This window comes from Gymnoscopelus microlampas (assembly GCF_963454915.1).
Source record: "Gymnoscopelus microlampas genome assembly, chromosome: 12".
Classification (NCBI taxonomy): domain Eukaryota; kingdom Metazoa; phylum Chordata; class Actinopteri; order Myctophiformes; family Myctophidae; genus Gymnoscopelus; species Gymnoscopelus microlampas.
In genome coordinates, this window is record NC_139949.1 from 52,357,157 (window position 1) to 52,368,902 (window position 11,746).

The following is an 11,746-nucleotide window of genomic DNA, read 5'->3' on the forward strand; positions in this document are numbered from 1 at the left end:
TCACAACATCAGAGAGAGGGAGTAAATGTAGCCAAGGTGATGAAGTAGTTCATGTGTTTCCACAGAGCCGTGCTGAGATTAACTTGAATTACAACTTTGTTTCAAAAAATACAGTTGGAAAGGTTGAGCTGAAAATAGCTGAGCGAGCGCTGCTTGAAAACAATATGAAGGATGAGAAGCAAAGAGCTGCAGGTTCACTGTTCACACCCTCAGAATAATAAATAGATTAAACGAGACAACAGAAACGGTGGAAAACCTAAAGTCCCTCTCTATCTGTCTGTCTTCCTTCCTGTGTGTGTGTGTGTGTATGTGTGTGTGTGTGTGTGTGTGTGTGTGTGTGTGTGTGTGTGTGTGTGTGTGTGTGTGTGTGTGTGTGTGTGTGTGTGTGTGTGTGTGCGCGCGCGCGCGTGTGTGGATATGCATGCGTGGATTTATGTATATTTACAGGGGAAAAAAAAGAAAGACAGATGGAACCAAATGGACCCTAACGGGTCCATTTGGTTCCATTTGTACACTCTCAGAGTTACATTAACATTGATTTTACAATATGAATTGGGGTCCCAGGGATAAAAATGCCATTAAATGGGGATCCGTAGCCTTAATGCATGTCAAACTGGGTTGAGAATCACTGCTAGAGCCGTAAAAATCTTCTCTTATGGGGGGTCCCTGGCTTATCTTTTCCAATGGGGGTCCGCGGGCTAATAAGTGTTAATTTGGGGGTCCTTGACCTGAAAAAGTTTGAGAAGCACTGATATATACTATCTGCATAGTTTTCAAGCTAAATTGACTTCAAATACAATTGTTTTCAAAAAAACTTTAGTTGTAAAAATAGCTGAGCGAGCGCTAGCTGTGAAAACAATGGAAGGATGAAAAGCAAAGAGGTGCAGGTTCACCCCAAAGCATCTGCCAGGAGACGGAGCTTAACCCATGCAATCTGGGAAAGCATTTTAGCTTTTAGCTATAGCTATATCTATAGACCCCTTAACAGACGACGTCATACTGGCTGCGTGCAGCCAGTATGCGCGCAACGAAACCCATTATATCAGGTCTCGTTAGGACGCGTCTCACTAGCCAACACACACAAGAGGGGGTTGGGGTGTGCTGAAACCAGTGCACCCCGAAACAGGTTGGGAATTGATTGCGTGAAACAATCACCTGTGCGTCCAGGCTCAATGTTAGTAAACAAATAATTGGTCTATATATACGTCTCCTTGGGTCCTTGGAGTTGAGGGGTTCCAGAGGGCCCCAGAAAAAGTATAGTTAATACAGCGTCACAATCCTTTTAACCACTTAAACCATTATTCGTTTTAAAAAAAGCAGATCTGCAAGCTCATACAGTAGCTCATAGTGACACGCTATGAGCGTGTAGATCTGCTATTTTTAAAAAATAGCAGATTTTTACTAAAATCTCTGCCTCTGGACGTCCCTGGAACATAATATTTTGAGATGAGGGGGGTTCCGCAGCCAAATAACATTTTGGGGGTCCTCGACATGGAAAACGTTTTGTAGAACCACCGACATAGCAGCAGAAAACACGTTAGAAGACATTTTTAGATTTGGCCTCAGGTCTTAACGAGCTGAGGTAAAAAAACAGTGCACACCGCCCCTCCCCCCCATCCCCACTATACTCTCTAGGGAGGGAGCTACGGAGTGGTGGAAAGAAAGTATGCTGTGCTATTTAGTTTTGATTTAAATAAAAGTGTAGACAGACACACCTGACCTGGTCTCCCTATTTTTGGGGAATGTCATTAATATGCAAAAAATAACACATTATTGTCACTGTCGGGCAGAAGCCCCCCCCCCCCCCCCCCCCCGTACGCCTTGTGGTGGATAGATAGGTGGAAGATGCAGGACTCGGTTGTCAGGAACCAAACTCCATACTTTATTGTAGATCTCATCACAGCAGAGAGAGACTAGTGTCTCTCCAGAGCTTCCCCCATCACTCGCCAACACCATTCTCTTACAGACATTTATACAATCGGAGGAAGTACACAAGAGGTAACAACAGATGGTCACTCCGTACATGGGCTTTATTCTATAACTGACTCATCCAGAGTCAGTATGTACGAAATAGGTTTGCATGAGTCGACTGTTTGTAAAGGAGTTCAGCTAAAAATACATATTTTAACAACTCTAACCATATTTTATACGTTGGCTAATTCAAAAGATATGTGAGCTCAGAGCAAGCTTGCGAGCAGAGCTTGCAGATCTGCTATTTTTGAAAAATCGTGGACATTATGTGCAAATCTTACATTTTTGGAACACAGTTCTTATATGACGCGATCTAAGAATGTCAAAAGAAAGAAAGTAGTTCCGTGACCCAGGCGTAGCGGGAGTGACGTCAGCACCTCGGTACTTTATTGTAGGGAAGGGTCATTTAGGTAAACAAGACAAAACTAAAGCAAATGTTTACTGATGACCCATTACTACGGCCGACCGTGGTATTTGGCAGTTATGTTAATGATATGACATTTTCTGTACTTCTGCTTGTATGTTGCATTCTGTATGGTGTTTCCTGTGTTCTGAGGTGGAGTGTTGGTGCGAGGTGGAGACTGAGGCCTGTTGATTGCCAAATTGACAGACACCTGCCTGTGGCAAATTCATGAGACTGTAAGACCACTGGAGATTGCCAGCTGCTGTGGGGGATATAGCCTGGAAATCCAGACTGATTCGTTGCGCTCGTATTTCCTCGTCTTTTCCGGGACTTGTCAGAATGTAGTTGTCTTTTTTTATACAACTAGATTCTGCCAAGTCTCGGAAAAGACACGTTGTGATTGGCTAGTAGTCAGGAAGCGTATCCCCTCTGTATATGGCGGCCGCAATACAGCCGTCCCAGAGTCGGAGGAAGCGTCTACCTTTATATGTCTGTGGTTCAGAGGACTGCTCGTCTTTGACCAACTCAGTTCTTCAGTTATTTGAGTTCTGTTATTTGATTTGTGTTTAGCTTAGGTTTGTAGTTGGGTTATGTTAGTTTGATCCTTCTTCCTTCTTATTTTACCCTAAATTAGTATCCCACAATTCTTCCTAAAATGTTGTTTGAAAAATAAATAAATTAGGCGTTCCTTTCTATTGTCTTTTTTTGTAATTTTTACTAATTTTGGCGTAATAAATATAAAATTCAATTTTAAATTCCAATGGTCCTTTTCCCTTTCATGCAGCTTCCCCTGATCCTAGACTATAGGGCTCATGAAAGATATAAAAGCATTTTGTTTGTAAACCACTGGAGCAGAAAAAAACACAAGGGGGGGGGGGGGGGGGGGGGGCAGCGGTGACGATTGACAGATTTCCAACTCAGCAGTGGACTAAATATTCACAACATCCACGTATGTGTGTGTGTGTGTGTGTGTGTGTGTGTGTGTGTGTGTGTGTGTGTGTGTGTGTGTGTGTGTGTGTGTGTGTGTGTGTGTGTGTGTGTGTGTGTGTGTGTGTGCGTGCGCGCGTGCGTGCGTGCGTGCGTGCGTGTGTGTGTGGGGGGGGGCTACAGAGTTCACAGTAAACGGCTGGGCTGTACCCAAGAGGGAGTGGGGGGGGGTGCGGAAAACAAACAATCTGTTGTGTGGGACTGACACACACACACACACACACACACACACACACACACACACACACACACTTTGCAAACCGCTGCACTACGCAGGCCGACCAGGAATGGTTAAAGGGGTAGTTCACCCAAAAAAATACTTTTTATTTTTATATCATGCTCTTGCAGATACAGGCTTTATGAATAACATTCAAAGAACCTATCACTAATCTATATATAATAATAATATAATAATAATAAACTTTATTTGTATAGCACCTTTCATGACATGAAATGCAGCGCAAAGTGCTTTACAGAGCAAGAATACAGTTACAGTTACAACCAATTTAACAATAAAGCAAACAAAAAATAAAATGAAATAAAAGCAAAAGCATAAAACATTAAAATAGGCAATACAGTGAGGACTTAAAAATCAACCAAAGAGTCAGCTAAAAGCAAGAGTGAAGAAATAGGTCTTGAGCTGTGCTTTAAAGCTATCGACAGAGGCTGCCTGTTTTAGGTGTAATGGGAGTTTATTCCACACTGTTGGTCCGTAAAAGCAGAATGCTGCTTCACCGTATTTTTTATATGTCATTTTAGGCACCTCGAGTAGGTCAGCACTTGAAGACCTGAGGGTCCGGTTTGGATCATGTCTCTCTAGGCAGTCATAGAGGTAGGAAGGTGCCAGACCATTTAGAGCTTTATAAACTATTAAAAGAATTTTAAAATCAATCCTAAAAACAACCGGGAGCCAGTGTAGTGAAGCTAGTACTGGAGTGATATGTTCTCTCATTCTAGTTTTAGTTAAAATTCTGGCTGCCGCATTTTGAACAAGTTGTAATCTGTCAGTTGTTTTCTTAGGCAGGCCAGAGTAGAGTGCATTGCAGTAATCAAGCCGAGAGAAAACAAAAGCGTGGATCAGCGTTTTTGCGTCGTCTAACGACAGATAGTCTCTAATTCGCGCAATATTTCTAAGATGAAAGAAAGCAATCTTGGTGACATGATTAATGTGTGCATTAAAATTCAATTCAGAGTCGATAATAACCCCCAGGTTCTTTACTGTGGTGTTACTTTCTACAGCCAGGTTACCAAGTCTACTTATTATTAATTCTCTCTGCTCACTGGAGCCAATTATGAGAATTTCTGTTTTATCCTCATTTAGCTTAAGAAAGTTCTCACTCATCCAGCATTTTATACTGGACAGACAGGTCAACAATGGGTCTAGAGCGCAGGGGTCGTCTGGAGCTACCGAAAGATACAGCTGGGTATCATCAGCATAGAAATGGAAGTTCACTCCGTGATCGGCGATGAGTTCTTCCAGTGGTAGTATATACAGGGAGAACAATAAGGGACCCAGAATTGAGCCCTGTGGAATACCAGAACAGATGTCATGTTTGTCTGAGTCAAAATTTGCTAGGCTGACAAAATAGCTTCTGCCTGTTAGGTAAGAGTAAAACCAAGACAAGGCTGTGCCTGACAAACCAATCCAGTACTCCATGCGTTGTAGTAGAATTTTGTGATCAATCGTGTCAAAAGCAGCGGTTAAGTCAAGGAGTAGGAGAACAGATATATTTTTGTTGTCAGCGGACACCCTAAGATCATTAATTACTTTTACAAGTGCTGTTTCTGTGCTATGACCTTTCCTGAAGCCAGATTGGAATTTGTTATGAACCTTATTGTTCTGTAGGAACACATCCAGTTGATGAAAGATAGTTTTTTCTAAGACCTTTCCCAGAAATGGCAGATTAGAGATTGGTCTATAATTACCCAGCACCAATGGATCAAGGTTGTGTTTCTTGAGTAACGGCCTGACTACAGCCGTTTTCAGTGAGTCTGGAAAGACGCCTGAAAGTAGAGAGCTGTTTACAATTCTTAGGATATCTCCAATCACGCTGTCTAAAACCTCTTTGAGAAACGGGGTGGGTATTGCATCCAGTGAACAAGATGATGATGTCATCTGTGATATAGTTTTACGGAGTTCCTCTTCATTAATTGTGCAGAAAGATATTAGACTTCCTCTGGAGTGATCTACATTTTTGCACCATGCACCATTTGCAGCATTTGCAGTGCTAGCAGCAGCATTCATAATACCAGCTCGAATGCTAAAAATTTTGTTTGCAAAAAAGGACGCAAACTCATCACACTTAGCTTTAGAAGCAGGGAGCGACTCCTTGTAAGCCTGGGGGGGGTTTAAGAGATGTTCAATGGTAGAGAATAAGACTCTGGCATTTTGCTTGTTGTCATTGATAATGCCTGAAAAATATGCTTGCCTTGCCAAGCGCAGTGCTTTGTTATAGGCCACTGTTGACTTCTTAAAAATCTCTAGGTGGACAGTGAGTTTGTTTTTTCTCCAAATTCGCTCAGCTCTACGACATTCTTTCTTGAGTGAGCGCATGTGCTCGTTGATCCAGGGTGTTACTCTAGAATTAAGTTTCTTTTTAGTTTTCATAGGAGCCACTATGTCGAGAGCTGACTCTAATTTGAGATTAAAATGTTGAACCATATCATTCACTGAGGCAGCATCAAGTAGGGGGGGCACCTGCACACACGCCAGATGACGAGGAAACTCGTTTGCTGCAGATGAGCTAAAAAAACGTTTTTTTATAGTATATTCTGTATTGTTTTTCCTTAGATCAAAGACAGTTATATTAAAACACAATAAATAGTGGTCTGTTAGTTCGGGCTTATCAATAATACTGTCAACAGTGATATTCAAACCTTTAGTGATCACCAAGTCCAGGGTGTGGCCATGTTTATGTGTTGGCCCAACAACATGTTGAATAAAGTCAAAATTGTGCAGTAACTGTAGGAAACCCATAGCCACAACATCTGAAACAATGTCAACATACAAATTAGCATCTCCAGTAATCAGAGTTCTGTCATAATTAGTGGAACAGATAGATAAAAGTTCTGATATTTCTGTTAGAAATAAGGCTTTGCTGCACTTTGGAGGTCGATACATACTAATCATAAGCACAGACGATTGACTCTCCAATATGGTGGCCTGGTATTCAAATGATTTAAAACTGCCAAGGTTTGTCAGAGGTTTGAATTTTAAAGTGTCAGAAAAGATATTCGCCAGACCACCTCCTTTTTTTCCCTCACGTCCTGAGTGAATGAAACTGTACTTTGGTGGGCATGCTGCAGATAAGAGCACCGCTCCATCAGAACCAAGCCAGGTTTCTGTTAGAAAGATAATATCTAGTTTCTCTTTACAGATGATATCATTTACAGAGGAAGATTTGTTATTAAGTGACCTGATGTTAAGTAGGGCCAAGTTTAGCTTAAGGCATTCAACTACTTGGTTGTTTCCTCTACATGGAATGCCTGTTAAATTTGCTGTATTTGCAGAGCGTTTAAAGTCACTCCTTGTCCTGGGAACTCTATTTGAGATAACAGTGGAAATATTGTAAACCTTGTTTTCTACAAGGCTAACTAAAATAGCCTTGGGCCCAGACATGATTTTGGCTATGCATAATGGACCCTGCCTATCTCAGCAATCAAATGTATTCTCTAGACGTAGGGAAGCCGACAGGACGTTCTTGTTCTTGCAATGGCTCCGTCGAGGGGCGATGGGTGGGGGGCAGGGCACGGTTGGTGCTTGGCGTTTGATTTGGGGGGTGAGTCTAGTCCCCGCTCTAATCAAGTCGTTCATGCTACTGGTGAAATCCAGAAGAGGTATTGGGGACAGGGAAAAAGATGATGATGAGGAGGAGGAAGGTGATGACGTTGGATAATCTTCCTCATTGAGAGACTCCTCTTTGTCTCCTTCCTCTTCCAGCATGACCGTGGCTGCAGAGTCGACGTCAGGGGCCGTGGCAATTTAGGCTGTTATCAGCGGTTGTTTTCAGCACGCTGTCCTTTGTTTTTGTTTCCGAGTCTTCACTATCAGAGAGTTCATTTGTTATGGATGTTCCTCCACCATCAGCAGCGGTGGGGGGTGGTGTGACAGCGTATTCGTCCACACAGAGCCATTCACCTTGGCATTCTTCAACGGCAGCAGCATTATCTGTTGTTATGGAAGCTTGTGCTCTGGCAGAGGTTGACGAAGACAGGGGAACATTGTAGAAAATGTTTGACATAAACAATTTTGTTCCCAGCTTGTTCAATTTAAGGCCATCCGAAGAAAAAAGATGTCTTCTGTCCCCAAAAAAATTGAAATTGTCAATAAAATGTACAGATTTGTTGGTGCACATAATTGAAAGCCATTTGCTCAGTGCAGACAGTCTACTGAAACGTTCATCGCCGCCTCTTGTAGGTGGTAGTGGGCCGCTGATGCACACCTTTACATCAAGTGAGCTGATTTTGCTGAATAAGGCTGTGAAATGCTGTTTTAGGATTTCGGACTGTTTGTTCTCTGTATCACATGTGCCAACGTGCAAGATCAGGGTTTTCACCGTTGGGTGTTCAGCGATAAGATTCAGAATTCTGTCATTCATGTCAGAGACTTTGTCTTTAGGGAAGCATAACACTTTTGCCTTTCTTCTTATCATGCTTTTAACATCTTTAACAGCGGCATCCCCTATGATCAGAAATTCAGGCTCACCATATAGCCTTTTTTCATCTGAGTTACTCTTGGTTCTTACCCTGCTGGGTGAAGAAGATTTGTTTTGTCTGCCATCAGACGGGCATCTGGGGTCCTGGAGCAATGGGGTGAATCTGTTTCCCAGCTGCACAGGACACTCAGCACTCGATGTTTTGGGAGATTTGTTTGTAGATCTACCTTTGGCAGTTTTCCACTGTTGACGCTCAGCACTCGATGTTTTGGGAGATTTGTTTGTAGATCTCCCATTGGCAGTTTTCCACTGTTGAAGGGGGGTAGAAGACGCGGTACCCTGTGTCCGGGGGCATCGATGATGGTGACGCGCGGGTGGTAGCGCAGGCCAGCCGGTCAGATCTGTAATCACAGGGCTCCGAGTTCTGCCAGTTATTCGCCCCTTCAAATCCTTTGGCTTTGCCCCAAAAGTGTTCCATGAGAATGCCTTGTCCTGGGGTTTCTCGGAAACCACACTAGGTGGCTGCTTGTTGGCATGGTCTTGTCCGTTGCTCTGAGACTGTGGAATTCCATAATGTTGATTCACTTCCACATTCACTCTTAAACGGTGTAATTCCGTTTCCAGCACTGCAATCCTTTGCAGCAATTTTTGGTAGTCCTCTGTTGAAAAAGTCGGGTACATCCTGATGCTAATTAGCTTTGGCTATATGCCACGCACCCAGTCACTGGAGGTCGACAAATAGGTCGAAAAATAGTAGAAATATGGCTTGTATCTATAGAAGAAATAGAGTCCCATGGGTTTATAAATATCCAGGATCCATTCGTGGTTTCTCAGGGAAAAAAATAAAAATAAAAAACATGGATATCAGCAGAGGAATGTAAGCATAGGGCAGAGCGAGCAGCAAAAGCGTCCTCACAGTACGAGAGCAGAAGATAATGAATGTGGTGATATGGTGATATATATATATATATATATATATATATATATATATATATATATATATATATATATATATATATATATATATGTATATGTATATATATATATATATATATGTATATATATATATATATATATATGTATATATAAACTGAATGTCGTTACAGCAGAGTGGAGAAAGCTCCTATCAAGGCATTTGGTGTTTAACTTGAGGATGGTCAGGGCGTGGCTTAATTGGTCGTACCCTCCGGGTGATACCACCTGCTGTGAGCTTGGGGTAGCAGTGCTTTGAGATTTTCTATCAATAAGACGCCCCATGAAGCTTTGAATTCATGGAGATGTTTTTGTCGCATTCCTGAGCCAATCATTTGAGTCACCTGTTGACCGATGACCCGGTCATCAAATTAATGGATTTCAGGAACGCGACAAAAACTAAAGTCATCTTTTGGGGTGAACTACTCCTTTAAAGGGGGTTGGGTACCAATAGCAGAGTGTTTAATACTTCCGGCCATCCCACCCGTGACCCAAAAATGCATTATAAAACAAAATGCCAAACGCCAGAGTAATCGTTTGACATTTAGTGTTATAATGCACAGGTGCGTTCCACATGGGCTCTCATGCTCGAAATCGAGTCTGTGGTTCAATTCCAACGCCTGCCAGACCTCTCTTTACACAGCATGTCACTCCCTGACTTTCTCTCCATGTTTCCTTGTCTCTCTACACTGCCTCAACTATCAATAAAGGCAGCAAAAGCTTGAAAAAGAATTGACCAAAAAAAAAAATGGTTTAAAGGGGTGCAAGTGGAAAGTCTGGAAATCAAAATTTACTTGAGTAAAAGTACAAAAGTATTGGTATCAAAATGTACTTAAAGTAGCAAAAGTAAAAGTACTGAAATGTTTGAAAACAGCAGATCTACAAGCTCACAGCGCGTCGCGACGCGCACGCGCACAGCATTGTCATTTTGGTCTCCATTAAGACCTGAAGCCATTTCTACAAATGTCTTCTAATTCCCGACAGTATTCTGAAAAACGTATGTTTCTATATCAGTGGTTCTCAAACTTTTTCATGTCAAGGACCCTCAAAATGATGTGTATATAACCACGGACCCCCATCTCAAAATATTTTGTTCCAGGGACCCCCCCAGAAGCAAAGCATAGAGTTAAAAATGTTCGCTTTAAACAATATATATATTCAAAGATTTGCACACATTTTCACGATTTAAAAAAAAAAATAGCAGATCTACAAGCTCGTAGCGCGGCACTCGCTATGAGCTTGTATATCTGCTATTTTTGAAAAGCTAAAGTGTAAAATAATGCTTTTTTAGCTCAAATCTAAAAAGTGACACAGATGCGTTCCAGGTCTTAATGGGTTATAAGTAACAAATTCATTCAGGAATAATCGGGAAAGTTATTCTATCTGTGTAAACCAGGAAGGAATCCCATACATATCGTGGAATGTTCTAACAGAGCCTCTCTCAATATGTATCTAATTTTCTCAAGTTGTAAGTTATTAAAGACGTCTCTTATCCATTACCTCTGGGACTTTGAGATTTCCCGATTCTAGACTTTTACTTGTAAGGGCGCGCTCCCACCGCACTTTTATTTTACCTCTGGGGCGGAATCTGCCAATGCTTTGTCGATGTAAATGCGTGGATTCGCGCAAGAGCGGATCTTTTCCGCTTGCCGCGCAGACCTTGCGTTTGTCCGCTCTACACCACTGGCGTGCACAGACATTTTGAGGGGCAGGTGCTCAAGTAAATTATACTCTTTTTTGTCTACTTGGTCTGCTCTTTTTTCCCTCTACACCTATACCTCTTTGCCAAAAATAGCCGATCTACAAGCCCACAACGCCTCGCAGCGCGAGGCGTTGTGGGCTTGTAGATCTGCTATTTTTGGCTAAAGTTCTCCTCAGAAAAGGGATGCTAGGTTTCGAGTGGTTATGGTAAAAAGAGAAATCATATCACATAAAGATTTGGCGGACCCCCTGTAGTAAGTCTGAGGACCCCCTAGGGGTCCCGGACCCCGTGTTGAAGACCCCTGCTGTAAACTGAAAAAAAAAAAAAAACTTTTTTTTTTCTTTTTTTCAAAAGGGCACTTCTGCTCTAGCACCACCTAGAGTCTATCTGTGCACGTCCCTGCTCTACACGACTTGTCCATTTGAAGCATAAAACTGCTGGAGGATGCAGGAGCTGCTTTTCCCCCCTCTCTGTCCAATCGGGTGAGTCGAAGGCGGACCGTCCCGAGACTCAGGAAGCACCATGGTGCTCAAGGCAGAAGGCGATGCGGGCTACGGGGAGGGTCCTGAAAGTGAGTGACAGGCGCGTCACTCCCGTTTTTTTAGAATCCGCTGGGTGCAAAAAACTGTGGCCGCGCACAACCTGCGCTTAACAGCAGCCAACCATGTTTTGGTGGGAGCGTGCCCTAACAGAGTTATCTCTACATTGCAGTATTTACACTTTTACTAACAAAAAAAAACTATGAGTACTTTTTTCACCACTAGTTTTGAGACCCTGAGAGGCAACAAACAGCTCTGTCAAGGACTCTGACGCACGCGCACACACACACACACACACACACACACACACACGCGCACACACGCACGCAAGCACGCACGCACGCGCGCGCACACACACACACACACACACACACACACACACACACACACACACACACACACACACGCACACACACACACACACACACACACACACACACACACACACACACACACATTAAGTAGACCAGCTACTACAGTAAGTGACTTGTCAGTGGGGCCACGCTCTCAATGGAGA